This window comes from Meriones unguiculatus, chromosome X (genome assembly GCF_030254825.1).
Source record: "Meriones unguiculatus strain TT.TT164.6M chromosome X, Bangor_MerUng_6.1, whole genome shotgun sequence".
NCBI lineage: Eukaryota > Metazoa > Chordata > Mammalia > Rodentia > Muridae > Meriones > Meriones unguiculatus.
This window is the reverse complement of record NC_083369.1, coordinates 7,836,701-7,863,560: the sequence shown is the minus strand read 5'-3', so window position 1 is coordinate 7,863,560 and position 26,860 is coordinate 7,836,701. Positions and strand designations below refer to the sequence as shown.

The following is a 26,860-nucleotide window of genomic DNA, read 5'->3' as shown; positions in this document are numbered from 1 at the left end:
ATATTATGAGAAGCCTTAACCCCTCGTTGGAACATCCTGCGTCAGTTCTAGAACTAGCAGTGGTGGTGTCCGAGGTCTGAGTAGGTTCAGGAGACCATTGCCCCCAGGGGCGAGACGTGCTCCATGCCAATTGACTAACTCCATGTTTTCCTCCACTTTTGAAAGTCATTTAAGGTTCTTAAATTATTTTTTTCCCTTTTTTCTTCAATTTTTCATCAATTACACTTTATTCATTCTGCATCCCCCCATAAGCCCCTCCCTCATCTCCTCCCAATCCCACCCTCCCTCCTCCCTCTGCTTGCATGCCACTCCCCAAGTCCACTAATAGGGGAGGTTCTCCTCTCCTTTCTGATCTTAGTCTGTCAGTTCACATCAAAAGTGGCTGTATTGTCCTCTACTGTGGCCTGGTAAGGCTGCCCCCCCCCAGAGGGAGGTGATCAAAGAGCAGGCCAATCAGATTATGTCAGAGGCAGTCCCTCTTCACATTACTATGTAACCCAATTGGACTCTGAACTGCCCTGGGCTACATCTGTGCAGGGGTTCTAGGTTATCTCCATGAATAGTCCTTGGTTGGAGTATGAGTCTCTGGGAAGTTCCCTATGTTCAAATTTTCTTGTTCTGTTGCTCTCCTTGTGGAGACCCTGTCCTCTCCAGCTCTTACTATTTCCCAGTTCTTACCTAAAATTCTGTTCACCTGCCCAACAGTTGCCCATCCGGCTCAGCATCTGCTTTGATAGTCTGAAGGGCAGAGGCTTTCAGAGGCCCTCTGTGGTAGGTTCCTAGGTTGTTTCCTGTTTTCTTCTTCTTCTGATGTCCATCCTCTTTGCCTTTCTGGATGGGAATTTGACGTTTTAGTTAGGGTCCTCTCTCTTGCTTAGTTTCTTTAGATGCACAGGTTTTAGTGGGTTTGTCCTATGTTGCATGTCTATATGAGTGAGTATATACCATGTGTGTCTTTTTGCTTCTGGGACAACTCACTCAGGATGATCCTTTCCAGATCCCACCATTTACCTGCAAATTTCATGATTTCCTTATTTTTCATTGCTGAGTAATATTCCATTGTGTAGATGTACCACAATTTCTGCATCCATTCTTCAGTTGAGGGGCATCTGGGTTGTTTCCAGCTTCTGGCTATTACCAATAAAGCTGCTACAAACATGGTTGAACAAATGTCCTTTTTGTGTACTTGAGCCTCTTTTGGATATATGCCCAGTAGTGGTATGGCTGGATCTTGAGGAAGCGCTATTCCTAGTTGTCTGAGAAAGCGCCAGATTGATTTCCAGAGTGGTTGTACAAGTTTACATTCCCACCAGCAGTGCAGAAGGGTTCCCCTTTCTCCACAACCTCTCCAGCATGTGTTGTCACTTGAGTTTTTGATCTTGGCCATTCTCATGGGTGTAAGGTGAAATCTCAGGGTTGTTTTGATTTGCATTTCCCTAATGGCTAGTGAGGTTGAGCATTTCTTTAAGTGCTTCTCTGCCATTCGGTATTCCTCTACAGAGAATTCTCTGTTTAGCTCTGTTCCCCATTTTTTAAGTGGATTACTTGGTTTGCTGCTTTTCAGCTTCTTTAGTTCTTTATATATACTGGATATGAGTCCTCTGTCAGATAAAGGGTTGGTGAAGATTCTTTCCCAATCTGTAGGTGGTCGCTTTGTTTTGATGACGGTGTCCTTTGCTTTACAGAAGCTTTTCAGTTTCATGAGGTCCCATTTATTGGTTGTTGCTCTTAGAGCCTGTGCTGTTGGTGTTCTGTTCAGGAAGTTTCCCCCTGTACCAATGAGTTCTAGGGTATTTCCCACTTTTTTTTCAAGCCGATTTAATGTGTCTGGTTTTATGTTGAGGTCTTTGATCCACTTGGACTTCAGTTTTGTGCAGCGTGACAAGTATGGATCTATTTTCATTTTTCTACATGTAGACATCCAGTTAGACCAGCACCATTTGTTGAAGATGCTATCTTTTTTCCATTGTATGGTTTTGGCGTCTTTGTCAAAGATCAGGTGTCCATAAGTGTGTGGGTTTATTTCTGGGTCCTCTGTTCGGTTCCATTGATCCACCATTCTGTTTCTATGCCAGTACCATGCAGTTTTTAAAACTGTTGCTCTATAGTACAACTTAAAATCAGGGATGGAGATACCTCCAGAAGATCTTTTATTGTAGAGGATTGTTTTAGCAATTCTGGGTTTCTTGTTATTCCATATGAAGTTGAGAATTTTCCTTTCCAGGTCTGTAAAGAATTGTGTTGGTAATTTGATGGGCATTGCATTGAATCTGTAGATTGCTTTTGGTAAGATGGCCATTTTTACTATGTTAATCCTACCAAGCCATGAGCATGGGAGATCTTTCCATCTTCTCATATCTTCTTCTAATTCTTTCTTCAGAGACTTGAAATTTTTTTCATACAAGTCTTTGACTTCCTTGGTTAGGGTTATTCCGAGGTACCTTATGTCATTTGTGGCTATTGTGAAGGGTGTTGTTTCCTTAATTTCTTTCTCAGCCCTTTTGTCTTTTGTATACAGGAGGGCTACTGATTTTTTTTGAGTTAATTTTGTATCCTGCCACTTTGCTGAAGGTGTTTATCAGCTGTAGGAGTTCCCTGGTAGAGTTTTTGGGGTCACTCACGTATACTATCATATCATCTGCAAATAGTGATAATTTGACTTCTTCCTTTCCAATTTGTATGCCCTTGATCTCCTTCAACTGTCTTATTGCTCTAGCAAGGACTTCCAGAACTATGTTGAAGAGATATGGAGAGAGTGGGCAGCCTTGTCTTGTCCCTGATTTCAGTGGGATTGCTTTAAGTTTCTCTCCATTCAGTTTGATGTTGGCTATAGGCTTGCTGTATATCGCCTTTACTATGTTTAGATATGTGCCTTGTATCCCTGATCTCTCCAATACTTTGAACATGAATGGATGTTGGATTTTGTCAAAGGCTTTTTCAGCATCTAGGGAGATTATCATGTGGTTTTTTTCTTTCAGTTTGTTAATATGGTGGATCACATTGATGGATTTCCGTATATTGAACCACCCCTGCATACCTGGGATGAAGCCTACTTGGTCATAGTGGATAATATATTTGATGTGTTCTTGGATTCGGTTTGCAAGTATTTTATTAAGTATTTTTGCATCAATGTTCATAAGGGAGATTGGCCGGAAATTCTCTTTCTTTGTTGAGTCTTTGTGAGGTTTAGGTACCAAGGTGACTTTGGCTTCATAGAATGAATTTGGTAATATTCCTTCTGTTTCTATTTTGTGGAATAGTTTGAAGAGAATTGGTGTTAGCTCTTCTTTGAAGGCCTGGTAGAATTCTGCGCTGAAGCCATCTGGTCCTGGGCTGTTTTTGGATGAGAGACTTTTGATGACCGCTTCTATTTCTTTGGGGGATATAGGTCTATTTAGTTGATTTACCTGGTCCTGGTTCAGCTTTGGTAAGTCAAATCGATCAAGAAAATTGTCCATTTCATTTAGATTTTCAAATTTTGTGGCATATAGACTTTTGAAGTAAGTCCTAATGATTGTTTGGATTTCTTCAGTGTCTGTAGTTATATCTCCCTTTTCATTTCTGATTTTGTTGATTTGGGTGGTGTCTCTCTGCCTTTTAGTTAGCCTGGCTAAGGGTTTGTCGATCTTGTTGATTTTCTCAAAGAACCAGCTCTTGGTTTCATTGATTCTTTGAATTGTTTTATTTGTTTCCAATTGATTGATTTCAGCCCTGAGTTTGATGATTTCTAGCCGTCTACTCCTTCTTGGTGTGTCTGCTTCTTCTTTTTCTAGGGTTTTTAAGTGAGCCATTAGGGTGCTTGAATGAGCTGTCTCGAATTTCTTCTTGAAGGCACTTAGTGCTATGAACTTTCCTCTTAGCACTGCTTTCATTGTGTCCCACAAATTCGGGTATGTTGTGTCTTCATTTTCATTGATTTCTAGAAAGACTTTAATTTCTTTCTTTATTTCTTCCCTGACCCAGTTGTCATTTAGTAACAAGTTGTTCAGTTTCCATGTGTGTGTAGGCTTTTTGTTATTTCTGTTATTGTTGAGGTCCAGCTTTATTCCATGGTGATCAGACAAGATACATGGGATTATTTCAATCTTCTTGTATCTGTTGAGGCTCGCTTTGTGACCCACTATATGGTCTATTTTGGAGAAGGTTCCATGCGGTGCTGAGAAGAAGGTAAATTCTTTTGTGTTTGGGTGTAAAGTTCTGTAAATGTCTGTTAGGTCCATTTGATTCATGACCTCTGTCAGAGACATTGTTTCTTTGTTTAATTTCTGTTTGGTTGACCTGTCCTTTGTTGAGAGTGGGGTGTTGAAGTCTCCCACTATTAATGTGTGTGGATCTATATGTGCTTTAAATTTTATCAATGTTTCTTTCACAAATGTGGGTGCCCTTGTATTTGGGGCATAGATGTTCAGGATTGTGATGTCTTCCTGGTAGAATTTTCCCTTGATGAGTATGAAGTGTCCTTCCCCATCTCTTTTGATTAATTTTGGTTGAAAGTCTATTTTATCAGATATTAGAATGGCTACTCCTGCTTGCTTCTTGGGTCCGTTTGCTTGGAAAGTCGTCTTCCAACCCTTTACCCTCAGGTAATGTCTATCCTTGTGTCTTAGGTATGTTTCTTGTATGCAACAGATTGCTGGGTTTTGTTTACGTATCCATTCTGTTAATCTGTGTCTTTTTATTGGAGAGTTGAGTCCATTGATGTTGAGAGAGATTAATGACCAGTGGCTGTTAGATCTCTTGATTTTGATGTTGGCTGTGGTCATCAGGTTGTGTGCTTGGTTGCTTTTTGTTTTACTGAAGTGAGGTTATTTATTTCCTGTGTTTTCTTGAATGTAGCTAGCTTTCTTGGGTTGTATTTTCCCTTCCAGTGTCTTCTGTAATGCTGGATTTGTTTGTAGGTATTGTTGAAATTTGTTTTTGTCATTGAATATCTTGTTTTCTCCATCTATGAGGACTGAGAGTTTTGCTGGGTATAGTAGCCTGGGCTGACATCTGTGTTCTCTTAGGGTCTGCATGATATCCGTCCAGGCCCTTCTGGCTTTCATAGTCTCTGTTGAAAAGTCAGGTGTGATTCTAATGGGTTTGCCATTATATGTTACTTGGCCTTTTTCCCTTGCAGCTTTTAGTATTTTTTCTTTCTTCTGTATACTTACTGTTTTGATTATTATGTGGCGGGAGGATTTTCTTTTCTGGTCAAATTTGTTGGGTGTTCTGTAGGCCTCATGTATTCTAATTGGCCTCTCCTTTAGCTTGGGGAAATTTTCTTCAATGATTTTGTTGAAAATATTTTCTGGGCCTTGGAGAAGGGAGTCTTCTTTTTCCTCTATACCTATTATTCTTAGGTTTTGTCTTTTCATATTGTCTTGCATTTCTTGGACGGTCTGTGTCAGGAATTTTTCGGATTTAACATTTTCTTTGACAGATACATCGATTTCTTCCATTGTATCTTCTACACCTGAGATTCTTTCTTCCATCTCTTTTAGTCTGTTGGTTATGCTTACCTCTGTAGTTCCTGTTTTCTTCCCTAGATTCTTCCTTTCCATTATTTCTTCCATTTGTGTTTTCTTTAATTTTTCCAATTCTATCTTCAGGTCTTGAGTTGTTTTGTTTACTTCCTTCACCTGTCTGATTGTACTTTCCTGTTTTTCTTTTAGTTCCTTCAACTCTGTTTCTATCATTTCATTCAGTGTTTTAAGCATTTCCTTTCTAAAGGCCATAAACTGTTTGGCTGCAGCTTCCTCTATTTCTTTTCGGATGGCAATATTCTGTTTGAGTTTATCTTCCTCTATGTCTTTACGAATCTTATTTGTTTCCTCTGTTATCATCTTCATGAGCATACTTGTTAGGTCATCTTCTTGGATTTCAGTTATGGTGGGGTGTCCAGGGCTACTTGCCCCTGGGTAACTGGGTTCTGGAGATGCCATATTGCTCTGTCTTTTGTTGCTTGAGCTTTTACGCTGGCCTCTACCCATTGTGTTATCTTAGGAGTTTGGGGTTATTTTCTGGTGGTTCCTGGGGATCCTGTGGTGGAGAGAATCGCCTTTGCAGAAAGCTGGTTTTTCCTGAAGAATGTCTTCTCAGCTTTTTGGGTATAGTCCCTGGATGGCTGGTGTTTTTTCAGGAGTTGCTCACCTCAGGGATATAGACCTGAGTGGTAACTGTGGTCTTTGTTAGTCGAGAGGGTTCTCCTCTCACCCAGGGAAGTCCTGAGGGCAGCTGCCCTGTTTCTGGGTTTCTTGTTGCAAATTAATGATCAGCTGCTGTGACCCAGTTGGACATCAGGCGCGCCTCAACTGTTTGTGCTTGTGTCTGGAGCACAGCTGAGTGCTGGCGCCTCGGCCCCACTAGACTGCTAGACTTTTTCTAGGGAAGGATTGGGTGATTTAGATCAGTACAGTTTCCTTCCTTCCCCGTGGATTCTCTGGAGACACGGACTCCTAGTGTCTTTTTTTGCCCTGGTGCACACTGCTCAGTGTCCGCCAGCTGGCTGGCCACAGAAATTTGCCTGTGCCTGGAGCACAGCTGTGTGATGGCGGCTCAGTCTCTGCCAGCTGTCTGGTGCGCAGAAACTGCCTGTGTCTGCCTTTGCGGCTTTTGGGAGCCCGAGTGGCTCCCTAAGCTGGGTAATTTTCCGGGGACCTTTTCAGGTTGGGGGTGAGCTGAGTGCTCTGAGATCAGACCCGCCGTTTCTATCTCCGGCGGCGAATAGCGCGCGCAGGCAGGCAGGGCTCTGTGCAGGTACCTGGGTCCCCGGCTCTGGCTCCGGGCTGGCTCCTGGGGTGCCAGTGGAACCCGCCTGAGTCTTTTCCAGGGGATGTCTGGGTGACCTAAGGCCGGTCCCAATCGTTTCCTGTACCCTGGGGTTATCTCTCGACTGAAAATTCCAGTCTCTGATAGTGTGGTGTCCAAGGTTCAGTCTGGGACCGTGACCAGAGACACTGGCTTGTGGCTCTGGGCTGGGGCTGGGGCTGGCGGCCGGCAGCCAAGCGTCTGGCGGAACCGGGATCTCTTCCGCGGTTTAGCCGGGTGAGTTAAAAGCTGATTGAATCCCCCACCGTGGGGTATCCTCTCACCTGGGAAACACAATGACTGTGTTTTATGGCCGAGAGTTCTGATTGCTGTTCACTGTGCTGATCCTGCTGTGCTGCTGCTCAGAATGAGAGTCCTCCCGGCGCCGCCATCTTGCCCCTCCCCTCGAGAATCTAGTTTTTAATTAATTTATTTAGTTATTCACTTTACATCCCAATTGTATCCCTGTACCTCCTATCCTCCAGGTCCCACCCTCCATCTCTCTTTTCTCTATCCTGTACCCAGAAGAAGAGGAAAACACCCCCCACACATACACATTAACCCATCCCAGCACATCAAGTCACATCTATACTGAGCACATCTTCTTCCACTGAGGTTTGGCAATGCAGAGATGCCAGGGGGAAGTGATCAAAAAGCATGCGACAGAATCTATGCCAGGGTCAGCCCTCACTCCCCTTACTAGGGAACCCACATGAAGACCAAGCTGCCCATTTGATACATATGTGTAGGGGTCCTAGGTCAGGTCCACACATGGTTCTTGGGCCCCCCTGGGCCCACGTTGTTTGACCCTGTTGGTCTTCTTGTGGAGCTCCTGTCCTCTCCTGGTTTTTCTGTCTTTCCCCCCACTCTTCCATAAAGCTCCCTGCACTCCATCTGGTGTTTGGCTATGAGTATCAACATTTGTTGCGATCCTTTGCTGGGTGTAATCTCTAAGTGGCCAACTATGTTAGGCACCCATTTGCATGAATAATATAGTGTCACATAAGCAGTACTTCTATGGAGAAAAATGCCAAGGTCATTATGAAGTATATATGCATGTAGCTTCCATAATGACTATGGTCACCATTGTTATTATTAGAAATGAAGATATCCATTGGATGGGTTTTGATGTTTTAATCTGTTTTTGCTGAAAAAGAGAATATTTGAGACTAAGCATTTCTTAAAGAAAAAAAAATAGTACTTCGTGGCTCTAAAGGCTAAAACTTCAAGATCAGATGGCAACATCTGGCAAGAGGTTCATGTTAAATTCTTTTTGCCCCAACATGCTATTTTTATTGATTATTTAAAAACTTCACACAGTGCACCCACATCACACTTGTTTCCCATTTCTTCCAGGTCCACTTTCTTATTCTTGTTCCCACACCCACAAATACACCAAGTCCAATTTGTGTTGCTCATATACTCATTGGAGCACAGTCAAAGTTCCACTGACCAGCCCTCAAAGACTACTGAGGAAACCCCCTCTGTTGTTGCCACAAGGAGTCATCAACGGTGAAGAGTTATACTTCAGCATCCCTATCACATTTTTTTTCAACAGCCTCCAGAACTCTTTGTATCTCTTCCTATTTATATGTTCAATAATTTTAAGTCAGTCACAGACAAATTTAATATTTCATATTGTCAAAAAGGTCATATATATACCAATTTTAGTTATCCCAAGAATTCTTACTGCATGAACATGGTTTTCATAGAGAATTGAGATTGGTTCATCTTCTTAGCCTGGTGCTTCCCCATGATACTGCGAATTCTCTCAGCAGAAATCATACTGAAATTATTCTTTTTGCATGTTGCATTTCTTGTTTCTTAGATCTTTATGCTTTCTTCTTTCTTGATTTATTTTAAAACATGTGGTACAATTGCTTTAATACAAAAGGCATAAAACTTAAATTCATAGCTTGAGATGTTTTGACAACTGCACAGACACATTTACTCAGCCACTTATCATGATGTAAAACATTTCAGCCACCTAGTAATGTTTTCATTTACCCATTTCCAGGCAATTACCTTCAATATCACAGGCAACCATTTTTACTTTTATCATTATAGGTTTCTTTCTGCCTGTTTTGGGTTATATGGTGTGTATTCCTTGATGTCCATTTTAATAACATGATTTTAAAATTCATCCACATCCTTGATAATGCTTTTTATTGTTATGTTATATTCTATTGTAATAATACTTTATCTGTAATCATGATGATTCCTATTTAGGTTGCTTCTAATTTGGAAAATCATGACTAAAACTACTCAGAACAATCTTGTAAGAGTCTTTTGCAGATGTATGCTCTTGAGTATGTAACTAGCTTTATAGCTTTTGTAAATAACCAAAGGGAATTATAAGTTTTCTAATGTCACATCACTTTACAATTTTATTAGCCATATATTAAAGACCTGTTTACTTATTCTTTTAAAAATCTTTTAAAAATATATCTATTTTTTATTTTTTTGTATATAATTTATCTTTAAACTGAGAGATAAAATTGTATGTATTCTTAAAACAGGATGTTTCTGTTTTTCCAATTTTAGTGAGTATAAGATATTCTATCGCTATAGATTTAGTTGTATGATCCTGAGAAATTTTTCATGACTATATTTGTTTTGATAGTTTTGACATTAGTAAAGGTTCTAGTGTCAAGTAAGGATTCTAGATTTTGAACTTAAAATAAATAAAAAAATCATTAATGATACACATTTTATTATATTCTGAAACTTCTATATTCTATATACATATATGAATTTCTGAAGCTATTTCCATTGCTTAATTTTCTTTTGACTCCTTTCTGCAATCATTTTTCTAAACATTTTTGTTATGTTGAATGTTGGTTCACTATTTATTTATTTATTTATTTATTTATTTATTTATTTATTTATTTATTTGTAGCAATATATTCACTTTGTATCCTAGCTGTGGTCCTTGTCTCCTCCCATTCACCCTCCTTCCCTCTTCTTCCCCATGCCCCTCTCCAAGTCCACTGATAGAGGAGGACCTCCTCTTCTTCCATCTGACCCTAGCCTATCAGGTCTCATCAGGACTGGCTGCATTATCTTCCTCTATGGCCTGGCAAGGTTGTACTCCATGGGGAAGTGATCAGAGAGTCTGTCACTGAGTTCATGCCAGAGACAGCCCCTGCTTCCCTTACTAGGGAACCCTCTTGGGGAGTGAGTCTATGGGCTACATCTGTGCAGAGGTTTTAGGTCCTCTCCATGCATGGTCCTTGGTTGGGGTATCAGTCTCTGCAGGGAACCCTGGACACAGGTTTATTTGTTTGTTTTTGGCTCTGTTGGTCTCCTTGTGGAGCTCTTGTCCCCTCCAGGTCTTTCTATGTCCCCCCCCTTTTTTTCATAAAATTCAATGCACAGTGCCCAAAGTTTGGCTATGAGTCTCAGCCTCTGTTTCAATACCTTGATCAGTAGAGTCTTTCAGATGCCCTCTGAGGTAGGCTTCTGTCCTATTCCCTTTCTTCTGCTTCTGATGTCTATCCCATTTGCCCTTCTGAATGAGGATTGAGCATCTTCCTTACAGTCCTCTTTCTTGTTTAGCTCCTTTAAGAATATTGATTTTAGAATGTTTATCCTATATTATATATCTAATATCTACTTATGAGTGAGTATGTACCATGTGTGTCTTTCTGCTTCTGGGTTACCTCACTCAGGATGATCACTCCTAGTTCCCACCATTTGCCTACAAATTTCATGATTTCCTTGTGTTCAATACTGAGTAGTATTCCATTGTGTAAATGAACCACCATTTCTTTATCCATTCCTCCATTGAGGGACACCTATGTTGTTTCCAGAGTCTGGCTATTGAGAATAGAGCTGCTACAAACATGGCTGAGCAAATGTCCTTGTTGTATAATTGAGCATATTTTGGATATAGGCCCAGGAGTGGAATAGCTGGATTTTAAGGTAACACTATTCCTAATTTTCTGAGAAAGCAACAGATTGATTTCCAATGCATTTGTACAAGTTTACATTCCCAACAGCAATGGAGGAGGGATCCCCTTTCTCCATATCCTCTCCAGCATGTACTTGAGTTTTTGATCTTAGCCATTCTGATGGGTGTAAGGTGAAATCTAAGGGAAGCTTTCTTTAAATTAGGTTTGTGATCACTTTTGAATAATATCTTTATTTAATATGAGATAGGTGGTTACAGCTTAGGTTTTTCCCAGTGGGTACTCAATTAATCCAGAAATGTTGATTGAAAAGATCATCCTTAATCCACTTCACTTTAGTATATATTTGTCATCATTTTGGACACTTTATATGTGTTTGTTGGTTTTTGAATACTCTTTTCTATGCAATTGGTTCATCTATGTACAAATGTTACATTCTTAAAATTATTGTAATTACACTATAAATTTGTTTTTCAGGAATTGTGAACATAGTCAAAGTATATGATATACTAGAAAGTCTCTCTATGAAACTCATTAATTTATGCAATGAATATATACCAAACAAAATATTAAATTCAATTAAAATGCAATTGCATAATTTCTCCCTCTTTCTATTCCCTCCCATGTCCACCTCACTTCCCAATTCATGGCCAACTTTTTTAAACACTATTGGTTCATAGATATTTAAACAAATAAGCATATGAATACAACTTGCAAGTCTCGGTGTTGCCTACATGTATATGTTTCTAGGGCTGACCACTAGGTATTGGATAAATAACCAAAATACTCATCCCCTGAGGAATCCAATTCCATGGGTTCATATAATGCTTTTCTGTCACCACTGCTAGAGCCCTATCCTACAAAGACATACAACTGAAGTCTTGTTCTATTGGTAGAATTTTTCTTTTTTTCTTCTTTTACTTTTCTCTTTCTCTTTCTTTTTTTTTTCTTTTCTTTTTGAAACAGGAGTTCTCTGTATAGTCTTAGAAATCCTGAAACTCACTCTGTAGACAAGGCTGGCCTCAAAGTCACAGAGATCTGCTTGCCTCTGCCTCCTGAGTGCTGGGATTAAAGGCATGCACCACCACCACCACCTAGAAGAATTTTCTTTTAATAAGTGTGATCAATCCTTCCTTATCTTTTCTGAATAGGTTTTTTTTTGAAGTCTACTTTTTAAATATTATAATAGCTATAGCGGTATGCATTGAATACCTTTTCTCACATTTTTGATTCTAAAGTGGTGTCTATACTTTATGTTGGTGGCAGAAAAATGGTGGGCCCTGTATTCTAATCCAGTCTGCTAGTTCCCATCATTTTACTGGGAACCATTATTATTAAGACTTATTATCTAATTAATTATTCACTTTAATTAAAATACAACATTTACCACCTTCATTTTTCCTCCCTCTATCTCCTCCCATGAACCATCCTTCCATCTTCTTCCATGATTCCCTATGGTCCCTCTGAAACTAATAACCTCTTTCTTTGTTATTGTATCATATATATCTAAATGCACTAATATATAAGTGTATATTCTTGAATTCATTTAGTGTTATATGTATATATTGTGGTTGTGTGTGTGTGTGTGTGTGTGTGTGTGTTTTCAGGGCTCACCACTTGGTATTGGCTAGCAATTTAGGGATCTTAACCCTGGGAAACACTAATTCTCTAATTCCCAGCAGATTAGTTTCCAGTAGTTCTTTGTTGTGGTGTGACACCACAAATTCCTCCTTCCATTTTAGCATAAATAAGGTGTCATCCTTATCCATATCTTGTTTAGGTAAACATATTTTTATTTACAAATTTATTGGCAGAATACAGGACATTGAGGCTGACCCAGTCAAGTTAAACTAGTCCCATCCTCAGTGTCCATCTAATTGTTCAAAGATGTACAATGCTGAATCTGCATCTGCAGTTCCCTTTATCAAGTACAGTGATCACCTTTCAGGCAATCTTTAAAACAAAAGAAAGGAAATCGCTCATTAATCTTTTCGTGTCTTTTCCTTTCTTCCATGAGAGAAAAGATTCTAGAGTGATTTTGGTAACATTTGGACATAAGGCAGAACACTCTCAATTAGATCTTCTAATGAAATCTCACCTTCTTTCTCTTCTTTCTTTTTGTCTATTTTTAGCGCAAATCCAGGAAGAAGTGCATGGTGATACATGCAAATGTTCCCACCTCCAGGACACACCTCAAACCAGCCATACTTGTTATTTTCAATAGCTTCAAGGAAATGTCTGCACATTATTTGAATTTTGGGGTTGTTTTTTCTTTTCCACCTGTCTTTGTTTGAAGAATGCACACACCACAGATTTGAGATCTGCACCATTACTTATTTTTTTGTTCAGCAAATACAAGTTTGAACAACTCTTTTAGTTCTTGTAGTTCTTTTTTCTTGTCATTGTTCTTCTTGTTTTTTCTTTTCAGCTTCATTTTGTGCTATCTGAAGCAGATTCTGTTAACCAATTTTCACATGATGAGTGACAGCCTTAATGAACTTCTGTTACTTTGGTCCTTTATTCTTTAGACTGAAAGTTTTGTCTTCCATGATCTTCTCCTCCTTCTGCTTGTCTGCCTTCTTGATGCCCCGGGCCTGAGGCTGTTTCTTGGGGGATATTGAGAAGGTGGGGACACCAGGCTGACTGTGGTACAGATGACTACAGTCAAGGTGCCCCACAGCGTGCCTGGAGCATTAAAATCCAGCAGTTGCCACAGTTCAGGGAAAGCCACTCTATTTGTAATTCAATTCTTTTAATGTAATATCCTTTGATCATATTCTTTCCCTTCCCCCAACTCCTCCCAGATCCTTCACGCCTCTTTTTTGTGTTTGTGCTTGTGTGTCTCTGTGTCTGTCTCCCTGTCCTGTGTCTTTCTGTCTTTCTCTTTCTCAAAAAGAACAAAACAGCTCAAAACAAACACAAACTTGCCTCTTATTGCTTTTCCCACAAGTTTTGAAACTTTGTATCTCTATTTGTCTGTTTGTTGTTTTGTTGTTGGACTTTTTGTTGTTTGAGACATGCTCTCACTATGTAGCTCTGGGTGTCCTGAAACTCACTATATATATCAGGATAGCCTCAAACTCACAGAGTTCTGCCTGCCTCTGCCTGACAAATGCTGGGATTAAAGATGTGTGCCACTATGCAGAGCTTATGTTATTATTTTAATGTACTTCAATTTTTAAAACATAATTTTTTTCATCGTTCCTTCCTGATTCATTGGCTTTTAAAAAGTAATTTGCATATTTTCTATGTACTTATACATCTATAATCTATCTACTAATCTATCTGTCTATTTATCTATTTACTATTTATTTGTCTATATATCTATCTATTTATCTATCTATCTAGTTTGTTTCCAATATGGTTAAGTAATTTACTCTCTAGGTCATCTTCCCTTTCCTTATGTTTGGTTTGTCAATTGCAGAGCTTTGATTTGTGGTTACAATGAAGTATAAACATGAACTCAGTGGCCAGATCTTTGATCACCTCCCCCTGGGGGGGGGGTGCAGCCTTGCCAGGCCACAGAGGAAGATGGTGAAGCCAGCCTTAATGAGTCTGATAGTCTAGGGTCAGATAGAAGGGGTGGAGGACCTCCCCTATCAGAGTACTAGGGAAGGGGCACAGGGGGAGAAGAGGGAGAGTGGGAGGGACTGGGAGGAGATAAGGGAGGGAGCTACATCTGGAATACAAAGTTAATAAATCATAATACATACATACATACATACATTTGAATATAACAGGCTGTTTTAAATACTAACAACTTATCTCGATTATCAACAACAAACAAAAAGTAACATAGCAAGAAAAAAATTCGCTTGTATTCCATTTCTCCTTACATTTGTTATTTTGATATTTAATTTATATCACCATACATTGTGCATTTCTTAACATATTAGTATACTTATTCATGGTCAGCTTTATTCATATTAAAGAGGAGAATTGCTTACATAATATGATGGCAAAATTTGATAATTCTGAATTTATATAATTATTTCTTTTGATAATTTCATACATTTACACAATGTATTGTGTCCATGTTTACCCCCTATTACCTTGTCTCATCACCCTCCCACACCTGCTGACCTTTTCTTTCTTTCCAAATAGTACCTAGTACCTTTCATGTCTTTTTTGTGATCCACTAAGCTTAATTAGGATTGATTACATGAGCATAGATAGGATGCTATTTTCTGAAGCATGGGAAACATATTAGCAGCTATACTACTGAAGAATGTCATCAGCAACTATTAACTACTGATAGAATTAGGTACAATTGGATGTAAATAAGAAAAAAAAGATAAGTGAATGTAAAATTATCCCAGTGGTAGGAAAAAAGTTGTGCTTGGAAATTTTATATATTGATACAAAAATAAAGTAGTTTAAATTTCTTGTATGTCATATATGTGTGTGTGTGTGTGTGTGAAAAAGCAATTCATGTACACAGACTTGATTTTGTGAAAATTAATCAAAATATTAACAGTGTCCATTTTATACAATTATTGACAACTATTTTATTCTAATAATCAAGATAAAAGAATAACAACTTCTTTATTCAAAGAGTGTTTCCTTGAATTCATCTGTTAGCAGTCTATCCCTCATATTAAATTTGTTGAATGAGCTAACCTCATACATTGTCCTATGGATATCTATTATGGTCTTCCCAAACTGGGGACAGGAATGACTATTTCCATGATCATAAACATAGAGTTGAGTTTGGAGGAGAGAAAGAAGGTTAGGAAATGATATGTGAGAAAAATCAAAGGGAAAAAGGAATTCCCATTGGTCCAGTAAATCACTTTGAGTCTATTCCCTTTGACCAACAAACCTTTATTTTTTTCTCTTTATTCCAACGGGCAATCACTTTTAGTTTCTTTTGCTTTCTTTTTTAAAGACATCTTAAATTTTTACATTATGTGTATGTAATTATGTATGACTGTGTATAAGTTTTGCACCTGTGAGTACTGTGCCCTTGGAGGCCAGAAGAAAATGTTGGATCCCCTGAAGCTGGAGTTACAAGTGATTATGTGCTGTCTGCTGTGAGTGCTGAGAACCAAATTTTGGTCCTCTAGAAAAGTAGTAAATGCCCTTAACTGTTGGGCAATCTCTCTAGGTCCTCCGGGCTCTGTTTTTACTTTAGATAATGCACGTGGGTACATTGATACAGTATTTATCCTTTTCTCATGGTTTAATGTTGCTCAGCTTAATTTTTGTGATCTTAACCATGTTATAGGATATAGTAGGGTTTCCTTTTTTTGTGGCATTTGAATAACATCCCATTGCACCTGCATACCACATTCACTTTACTTGTTCATAATGTTATCAGTGAACATCTGAGTTACTTTCTTGACTATTCTGTAAAATAATTAACAAAACATGGATTCGTAAATTTGCATTTAAGTGTTCCTTTTATTTGCATTTTCTGAATGACTAAGGATGTTGAGTATTTCTTTTAAGTTGTTCTCTGCCATTCAGTATTCCTCTGTTCTCTACTTAGCTCTGTACCATATTTTTAATTAGATTATTTGGTTTATTGGTATCTAATTTATTGAGATCTTTATATATTCTGGATAATAGCCCTCTGTCAGATATAAGGTTGGTGAAAATCTTTTCCATGTCTGTAGGCAGTCATTTTGTTCTGTTGACAATGTCCTTTGCTTTACAGAAGCTTTTCAGTTTCATGAGGTCCCATTTACTGATTGTTGATCTTAGAGCTTTTGTTGTTAAGTGTTCTGTCCAGAAAGTTGCCTCCTGTGTCAATGAGTTCAAGGCTCTTCCCCACTTTTTTCTTCTAACAGATTTAGTGTGTCTTGTTATATGTTGAGGTCTTTGATCCACTTGGACTTTAACTTTGTGCAGGGTGGTAAATATGGGTCTGTTTGCATGTTTCTACATGTAGATATCCAGTTAGACTAACATCATTTGTTGAAGAAGCTGTCTTTATTCCATTGTATGGTTTTGGCTTCTTTGTACAAAATTAAGCTTCTGTAGGTGTGTGGGTTTGTTTCTGGGTCTTCAATTCGATTCCATTGATCCACCGTCTGTTTCTATGCCACTACCATGCTATTATTACTGTTGCTCTATAGTACAGTTTGAGATCTGGGGTGGAGATACCTCCAGATGATCTTTTATTGTACAGGATTGTACAAGGAGAACAACAGAGGCAAAAAAAACCCTTGTCCAGGGGCCCTGCAGAGATGGATGCTCCAACCAAGGCTGATGAATGGAGAGGACTTAAAGCCCTTGTTCAAAGGAAGCCCATTGGCTGCTTACAAGTGGGTTCCCTTGTAAGGGGTACATGGGCTGTGTCTGACATGGACTCAGTGACTAGCTGTTTGATCACCTCCCCGGGGGGTGGGGGGGGCGTGCATCCTGGCCAGGCCACATAGGAAAATGATGCAGCCAGCCTTGATAATGCCTGATAGGCAAGGGTCAGATAAAAGGGGAGGAGGTCCTCCCTTATCAGTGGACTAGGGAAAAGGCACAGGAGGAGAAGAGAAAGGATGGGTGGGACTGGGAGGAAATGAGGGAGGAGAATGCAGCAGGGATGCAAAGTGAATTGTGATAAATAAATGTATAAATAAAATTAAATTTAAAAATAAAAAAGGTTTCCTTTTATTTTGGGTATATAATAGGAAGTAAAATGATATCTTATATGGTAGTTGTTTGTATAATAGTTTTCAGAAAGTGATACGATTTTTTTCCATAACAGCTCCACTGTTTTGCATTCCTACTAACAGGATACAGAGGTTAGAATTTCTGTACATCCTGCATCTTCAAAATGCATGCTATTTCTATCATATATCCATATATACTTCCACCAGGATAGATTGACCTGATTTTCTATTTTACTTTATAATTATGGATAATCTAGCTGCACAAAGTGCTACTTGAAATTTGAATTTTGGTGTGTTTGTACTCTAATAAAATTCACTTTTGTGATGTAGGTAGCAGAATTGCTGTAGCTCTCAGTCAATTTTGCCATTATGAGATCCAAAAGTTGATGTTATGAAGCAGAACTCTATTAGTGTTAGTGAAGTTATTATGTACTAAATGCATTGTAGTTATAATATTTTGAATCCCAATTGTTTTTTTTTCTATTTTGTGTTAAATCCAATAAATAATTTATAAAATCAATTCCATAGATTGTTTACCTGTATTTTCTTCTAAGAGGAATACAATTATTATATTTTATTTTTAAGCTTTTAATATATTTTGAGCTATTTTGTATTAGAAAAGAGGAATCCAAATTTATTCTTCTTTATGTAATAGCCAGTTTTCTTGAAACTTTATTGAAACTGTTTATTGAATCATGCGATTTTTCTAGTATCATTTCCAAAGATCATTTGTTGATATGCAGTAGAGTTTATTTGTACCCTATCATTCTACCATATTGGTATAAGTTTGTTGTTGTTGTTGTTGTTGTTTTTAATGTAAAAACCACAGTTTGTTACTATAGTTTTTTAGCAAGGGTTGAAATTGGAAAATGTGTATACTCAGAGTTTATTCCTTATTCAATATTATTCTGAGTATCTGATGTTTCTTGAGATCCCACCTTTATTTTTTTAGCTTTTTACATATTCCTTTTAAAAAACACAATAGAATTTTATTGACTTACTTGAATTGAATTTTATTGACTGTGCCCTTGGATTGTTTTGATTCACATAATGGTCAGTAGTATATGTCATCCGGTTTGGGCTACAGAGTACCTAGGAACTTTTTCAAAACATTATTCTAAGTGTCAGTGATAGTGCGTCCAGATGAGCATTTGAATCTGAAAACTACATAAAATGGACTGACCTTCCTAAGGTAAGCCACACCAAGTATATTGAAGGCATAAATAGAAGAACACCAAGATAGAACTTCTCTTTCCCAGATGCCTTCAAACTGGTCTATCAGTTTTTCTCTGGGACAATCTGACGCTACTGTCATAAGCCTTCCATACTCTTAATACTACACTATCAACATCTACTTTGTAGACCAGAGAGAACCATTGGTTCTCCTGGGCATTCAGCTTGCTTACTGCAAAGATGGGTTCTGTGGGTTCCAATAAACACAAAATTCAATTCTTCATAATAAATACAACACACATGTTCACAAACACACACACATGCACACTTGCTTCTTTCTCTCTAGAACCTATATTAATATTGGTAATATGGGCATTTTTAACAATATTAAATCTGAAAATTCATAAAGGATGTTTTTTACTTATTTACAGCTTCTTTTTATTTTATTACATTTTTGTTTTTATATTAATTATAGTTTATTCACTTTGTATCTCAGCTGTAGGCCCCTACATCATTCCCTCCCAATCCCACCCTCTCTTTCTCATCTGCTCCCATGCCCCTCTCCAAGTCCACTGATAGGGGAGGTCCTCCTCTCCTTCCCTCTGACTCTAGCTTATGAGGTCTCATGCAGACTGGCTGCATTGTCCTCCTCTGTGGCCTGAAAAGGCTGCTCCCCCCTCAAGGGGACTTGATCAAAGAGCCAGCCTCTAAAAAGGAGAACCCTGGATAAGATGATCAATCCTTACTCAGAAAGACAAACAGGATAGACATTGGAAGAAGGGAAAAACAGGAATCAGGAGAGAAGCCTACCACAGAGGGCCTTTGAATGACTCTACCCAGCAATGTATCAAAGCAGATGCTGAGATTCATAGCCAAACTTTGGGCAGAGTGCATGGAATCTTATGAAAGAAGGGGGAGATAGACCTGGAGAAGAGAGGCACTCCACAAGGAGAGTAACAGAACCAAAACATATGGGCACAGGGGACATTTCTGAGACTGATATTCCAACCAAGGACTGTTCATGGATATAACCTAGAACCCCTGCTCAGATGTAGCACATGGCAGCTCAGTTTCCAAGTGGGTACCCTAGTAAGGGGAAAAGGGACTGTCTCTGACATTAACTCAGCTTTGTTTTTTTAATAATACAAGTTTTATTTTAAAAATAACATTAAAACTGTTCAGAAAACCTATAATCAATATAACCAAAATAAAAAAACACCAAAATATAAAAGTATATATCTTTCTATAATCTGTGGGCAAAAAAATGCATTTTTGTCCCAATATTTTTAATATGTTATCTTTATGTAAAGGAATTATATTAATAGCTAACAGCTTCATTTTTTAATCAGCATTTTATAGTTAAATAAATTTGTGCCTCTTGGTTAAATTTATTATTAAATACTTTGTTGTACTCTATTAGGTATCTTTGTAAATAGAATTGTACTCTTAATCTTTTTCAGATTATTCTTTATTAATAAAGAAAAATGCAATTGAATTTAGTATTTTGATTTTGTTTCCTGAATATTTAGTGAATGTATTATTTATTTATTTATTGATTTATTATTTAAATTAGTTACTAATTATTCATTTTAATGAAATTCTAAGTGTTATCTAAACATTTGCTTTTGATATATATTTCTAAATACCTTTGACTCCCCACCCCTCAAGGGAGGAGCAGTTCTGCTAGGCCACAGAGGAGGACTTCGCAGCCAGCCCTGAAGATACCTGATAAAACAGGGCCAGACGAAAGGGGAGGAGGTCCTCCCCAATCAATGGACTTGGAAAGGGGCAGGGAGAAGCTGAGCAAGGGAGGGTGGGATTGGGAGGGAATAAGAGAGCGGGATACAGCTGGGATACAGAGTTAATAAAATGTAGCTAATAATAAAAAATAAATAAATAAATATGCCAAAAAAGGGAGATGTTCAAAATATTCACATCCCTGTACAACAAAATATGTCTATAAAAGTCAATCAAGAAATATTAAATCTGCTACTCAAACCAAGAAATCAGGCAAAAATTATATTATCAGAAATATTTAAAGAATATTCCAACATTTACTCTGAGCCTGAACTGTCTTATTTTCTCAGTTGTTCCATTTTTTCTGAAAATGTTTGATTCAATACTGATTTAAAATTTATTAATATTAATACAGTATACTATTTAGGGATTAAGGACATACAAGAAAATTCAAATTCAAAATGGAAACCTTTAGGCATGAGTTACCTGTGGGGATATATTATGATGAATTAAAAACTGCAGTTTTATTCAATTCCATTTGTTTTCAAGTCTGAAACCTTTTTGGGGGTCTTGTTTTACACTTAGGAAAACTGAAAAGATGACTCATTCCTGTTCTTTGATATTAGCAAATTTACTTTTCCTTACCTTGTTCACACACACTAACCACAATGAATAAGCCTATGTTTTAATGTTTTACTCTGGATCATTCACATGCTTTTCCATTTGAAGAGTACATATTTATTTTAAAATATGTGTGTAATAAGCTTTATTTTATAGCCATTAACGGGTGACTAGGCACCATTAATCTCAATACCCAAAATGTCTTTTGCTAAGGACTGTTCAGATCCATTAGGGGATGCTAGGTACCCATATATATAACTGACAGGAGTCAAACTTTCTGCACAGTTACAATGGCTCTTCATTATCCTTTGAGAGAGTAGACTTTGACCTTTCATAGTCTTTAGAGTGTACCATCCTTCAGGCATAACATTCTTTCTTAACATTGAACAGACCTCAAGCTTAACTTCTTTTTGAATCATAATAAACTCATTCTTGATTTATGGTGAAAGTGAGAAAAACATAAATGAATAGAAACACAGGTCCTTGTTCTGACACATTATTAAGATTTTCCTATAAAGCTTCTGGGAAATAGAATTTCATTGTAATGGCAACACTCTAACATTACTCTGTGATATAAGCAACAAGGCACATTGCTTTGTGAGGTTTTAAATAGTATTTCATTCTTCCATCAGGTAAGGTATGAAATAAGTGTCTATGAACACAAGGGATTTCTGTATCGGGTGCACGAGTGGATCGGTGCAAATCTTTATTTGAGAGTGGTCAATATCTCTTCATACATAAGCAATCAGCTAAACCAAACCAGTGGCAATTGATCTATGAGCTAAGGATACTGTAAAAGAGGATATCTCTAAGTGGGTATTTCAGTTAAATTTGTATTTAGAAAACTGACAGACATTGAGATGTTGATGTCTGCAGTCCCAAGTAGATGGCTGGAGAGTCTGACTTTTTTTGTTTTGTTTTGTTTTTCTAAGTGTGGGGAATCAGAAGCACATCTAAATGAGAGTTCCAGTAGTAAATGCTGTAGGGCCTGAAAACATGTTTTAGAGTTATGAAAGATGACTATAATGTGGTAATTGTCCCATAAATCCTGCCAAGTGAATTTGTTTCCTACTATGGTAATTCTTTAGGCTAAGTTTTGCTAGCACATGGTTTCTTAACTAATCTTCCAAGGAAGAAAATGATGAAACTGAAAAATAATCTGCTCTCCTGAAACAAAATATTTATTTACTTATTCTGGAAAGTAATACCAACTATATTTGTCATGCAGAACTACAAAAACAAACAAACAAACAAAAAACAGCTAATAATCTCCCAATAGGTGAACTGACACATCTGACATGTTAACTAAAGCACCGTTTTTGTTCACACAGCTTAAATTTCTAACTTTCAAGTTCCTTAGATGTATATTTTTTGGGGGGTGTTAAAGCTCAAAACTAGGAAACAAAGGAACCAAACATTGTATTTTTGTAAATTTAAACTTGCGTTGTTTTCTATAAAAAGTCACGAAGCAATAAATTGAAATTAATAATAATATTTTCAATGAGATGGCAATACTCTGTTTTTATGTAGCATGTTCTCTACTATATAACTAAATTCATTCTTTGAAATTTCAATTTTCTGTGAATGTCACTGAACTCCTCCCAAAGATTAGAGGGCTGGCTGAAGCCAGGATACATGTCACTGTGCATGCAACTTTCAAACCTCCCCTTTTCATTGCTTTCTGAATTGTCTTGCTATTTTCTTCTAGTACAGAGAAAAATGATGCCCTAGAAATGGAATTTCCTCATCTCTGTGCAGGAAAGAGCTCATATTCATTTTCTTAGCTCCTCATATCTTCAAAAAAGATAGTTATTGTTAGCATGGACTATTCCTAGAGCCAGAAATGTTGTGGTTAGGGCACTTCATCAACAAAATCACAGTTGCTCTGACATTCCATAAGTGATGCACTCCTGTTCTTACTCCCTATTAGATTGCTCCAGGAAAAAGGTCTGTTACAGCTAAATTGTTTCATGCAGTGTTTTTACTTGTCTGTGGCTTTGGTTTGTAACAAGTCTTTCTCTGCCTGTATGGTGATACACAGTATTCCATGAGCCTTAGGCAGCAACAAAAGACATGGAAGTTATTTAGTTATTTGGTTATTTAGTTATATAACAGTTTCACTGAAAAGTATTCATGAGTATTGAAAATTATACTCTCCTTTTTGCTTTTTGTCATGTGTCTCTAAGAATATGAAACCCATCTGATACAATGAGAGATGAAATGTCTTACTTTATGCACTTTATTATTTTACTACAGTTAATATATTATGTACTATATATGTTATATACAATTATGTGCAGTGTTATAGGTTTAGTCATTTTACAACAAATTAACAATAGCAAAAATTCAGGTATTTGTAATACAGTAAGAAGACAAGTTTGATAATGAAACTAAAATATACCATCACTCTCCAAACTTGGAGACAATATTTCATTTTCAAGTATCATTGAAACATCAAATTAGGAAAGAAAACAAAATGACATTACAGTAACTAAATTTTAGACCTTAGACTTGCTCAAAACATGTAAAAATAAAAATGGCAAGAAGAACAACAAAATATAGTTTCTCAGGAATATTTGGATAACTGACTCATTCTAGAGCCAGAATAAGGCAGACACAAAATAAGTATGAAATATCGTCATGTTTTCTAACTATAATTCTTAAAAAATTTTATTGGATGCATAGGAAGAGGACACATTTCACAGGAAAATCTAAAATAATATGAACACCAAAATAAGTAAATCATAAGAAAAAAATCATGAACCTCTACTGGCAGTGACAGAAAATATATAAATGAACATTGAAGAAGGGCTGTTACTTAAAATAGAATGTTGATATATGTTCATGAAGTAGCATAATTGAAACCCCTGCAGTTTATAATAACAAAGGCAGGGATCCTTTCAGAATCACCAAAAGAACCTTGATCTTAAGGTGAATTACCATGATGATCAACAAATTTACCTAGTCTCAGTCAGCAATTCAAAACAAGAAAACCATGAAATTTGCAGGCAAATGGTGGGATCTAGAAAAGATGATCCTGAGTGAGGTATCCCAGAAGGAGAAAGACACACACACAGTAAATACTCACTTAAAAGTGGATACTAGACTTATAAAATAGGATAAACATATTAAAGTCTGTACACCTAAAGAAGAAAAACAAGAAAGAGGACCTAGGGTAAGATGATCAATTCTCACTTATAAAGACAAAGGGAGTGGACATTGAAAGTAGGAGAAAACAAGTAACAGGACAGGAACCTACCACAGAGGGCCTCTGAAAGACGCTACCTAGCAGTATACCAAAACAGATGCTGAGACTCATAACCAAACCTTCAGCAGAGTGCAGGCAACATATGAAAGAAAGGGGAGATAGTAAGACCTGGAGGAGACAGGAGCTCCACAAGGACTTAATATATCTGGGCACAGGGGGCTTTTCTGAGACTGTATCTCCAACCAAGTATCTTGTATGGATATAACCTAGAACCCCTGCTCAGATGTAGCCCATGGTAGCTCAGTATCCAAGTGGGTACCCTAGTAAGGAGAACAGGGACTATTTCTGACATGAACTCAATGGATGGCTCTTTGACTCTCCCCCACACCGAGGGACGAACTGCCTTGCTAGGCCACAGAGAAGGACATTACAGCCAATCCTGAAGAAACCTGATAAGCTAAGGTCAGATGGAAGGGGAGGAGAACCACCCCTATCAGTGGATTTGAAAAGAGGCACGGAGGAGATGAGAGAGGGAGGGTGAGATTGGGAGGGAATGAAGGAGGGGGCTTCAGCCGGGATACAAAGTTAACAAACTGTAACTAATATTTAAAAAATAAAGTAAAATAAACAATAAATAAATATATATATAAATACAAAAAACCACAAATTCACCTAGTTTCGAAGTGATTCCCAGCAAATAAATATTACTTATAAATATGAAAAGAAACAATAATACATGTATAATTAATTCAACATTTTGATCAAGGGACAAGAAGACTTTGTAGACCTGCTTTAGCATAATGAATTTGATGAGTTATGCCAACATGCCTAGCCCCAAGTCTAGCCTAAGTTTTCAATCACAGGGTTCTATAAAGAACACACTGGGTCAAATGAAAGTGACTGAATGTGAAAGATATATTATTCTAAAAGCATTGTGTCATATTCTTAGGCCCATGGTTTGTATGGCTTGTCATTAAGTTGTCTAACTAAATCAAAGTCTGTTTCTGTGTCTATATGTGGCCAAACAAATGAGAAACAAAACGTCAACAGACGCATCCGAATTAGGACGATGTAGCAGTTCTTCGTGCGAATTTTAGCTTCGTGTATTTCAAAAACATTCATTCAAAAGCAAAACCTACAAAGAAAATCTGACAAACAAATGTAATTTACTTCCCCTTACCTAGACAGAAATTTATATCTGCTACTGTAAACTTGATCAAAACTCCATAGCTGCTGAAGTCATAGGGCCGAGAGAGAAAGCTACTTCTTCTGTTTTGGTAAATGGACATAACATGACCATCAAATTGTCTTTGAAATACCAACATTAGTGCTCATAGATGAGTGCTATTGTTTGATTTTGTCAAAGAAACTGCTTTTGCAGGGGCCAGCAGTAATTGCAGAGGCCCATAACTGTTCAAAATGCTGATAATGAGGAACTAATGCACAAACATAAATGAAACCACTAAAAAAAAAAAAAAAAAAAAGAAAAGAAAACTTCAAGTTCCAAGGAGCACCATGGAAAGCATGGTAAATAGAAATCCAAGTCTGAGTTATGGGCATAATGTGGCTACTACACTCCTACACTCAGATCAGCTGAGATCACCTGTACAAGACTTGGCCTGTCAACACCTTCTCAAGGAAGGTGGAGTTGGACCTGGAGATCCATTCTTCTATGAAGATTTATGTACACATACAGATTGATGGGACAAGAACAGCCATTTTATTTTGCGATGTAACCACAAATATGGTACCATGATTTGATAAACAAGTCCTCAGTCATGATTCAGTAAATAACCCTAATAGAACTTACTGGGACACACACAAACACACACACACAAAATGATAGTAAAAGCATGAGAACATTGAAAAGTGGAAGGAAGAGGAAATCTTCCTGAGCGGGACAAGGACAAGAGAGGGTAACAAGAGGCAAATATGGGAAAGAAACATTGCATACATATATGAAAAATAATGAAATACATTATGTATAATTGGCATGTACCTAAAAAGAACATTTTAAATGTCTCTAGACCAATCTGCTGAGATAATTCACCAAGTTATAATTCTACTAGTCTTCTACAATTTTGGACATGAGGTCTCTATAGAACTTCAGCCTTTTTAGTATATAGCCTGTGGAGCATCATTCAGGTACCCATTGATCTGATTTTTATTTTTCAGAAATATTTGTTGTTCCACTACTACAGTACTGCAACTGACCCCCTACCTGTCATCCATGTTTCCACCTAGAATATGAAGATAAGGTAGAGAACCTGTTGCAACAGACCCAGTTAACCCAGATGGACATAATCCCAGCTATTTTGGAGTGTCAATCAAGAGGATTTCAAGTTTGAGGTCTGCCTGAGCTGCAGTAGAAATTTGTTGTGAACCCAAACAACTTAGTAAGACCAAGTCTCAAAATTTTAAAAATGAAAATAGATTCAAGCATTTGGGAGGTAGAAATAGGAGGGTATCTGTGAGTTCAAGGCCATACTGGTCTACAAAGAGAGCTCCAGGCCAAGCAAGGAGGTGGAGACAGAAACAGAGAGAGACTTAGTAAATGATTGATTTGTTAATAACTTGTGAGCTGAAAAAAAAATGTGATCCCACCCAACTCAAAGATTTTTATACAGAATCTTAACCTCCAACATGACTATATATGGAGACAGACTTTGTGGAACAATTAAGGTCAAGTGAATTAATAAGTGTGGCCTTAATCTGACAGGATCAGTGTCCTAAGAAGAAACACGTGGGAATTTTCTTTCCACCAGTGTTCAGAGTAAAGGACACGAAGACAAAACCATGCTGTATAAGGC

The 26,860-nt window shown here is 37.5% G+C and overlaps 1 pseudogene; it reads right to left on the bottom strand.

The window, feature by feature from the left end:
* Positions 1-5,351: 5,351 nt before the first annotated feature.
* LOC132650122 (zinc finger CCCH domain-containing protein 15-like) overlaps positions 5,352-26,860 on the bottom strand; it is a 29,114-nt pseudogene continuing 7,605 nt past the window's right edge.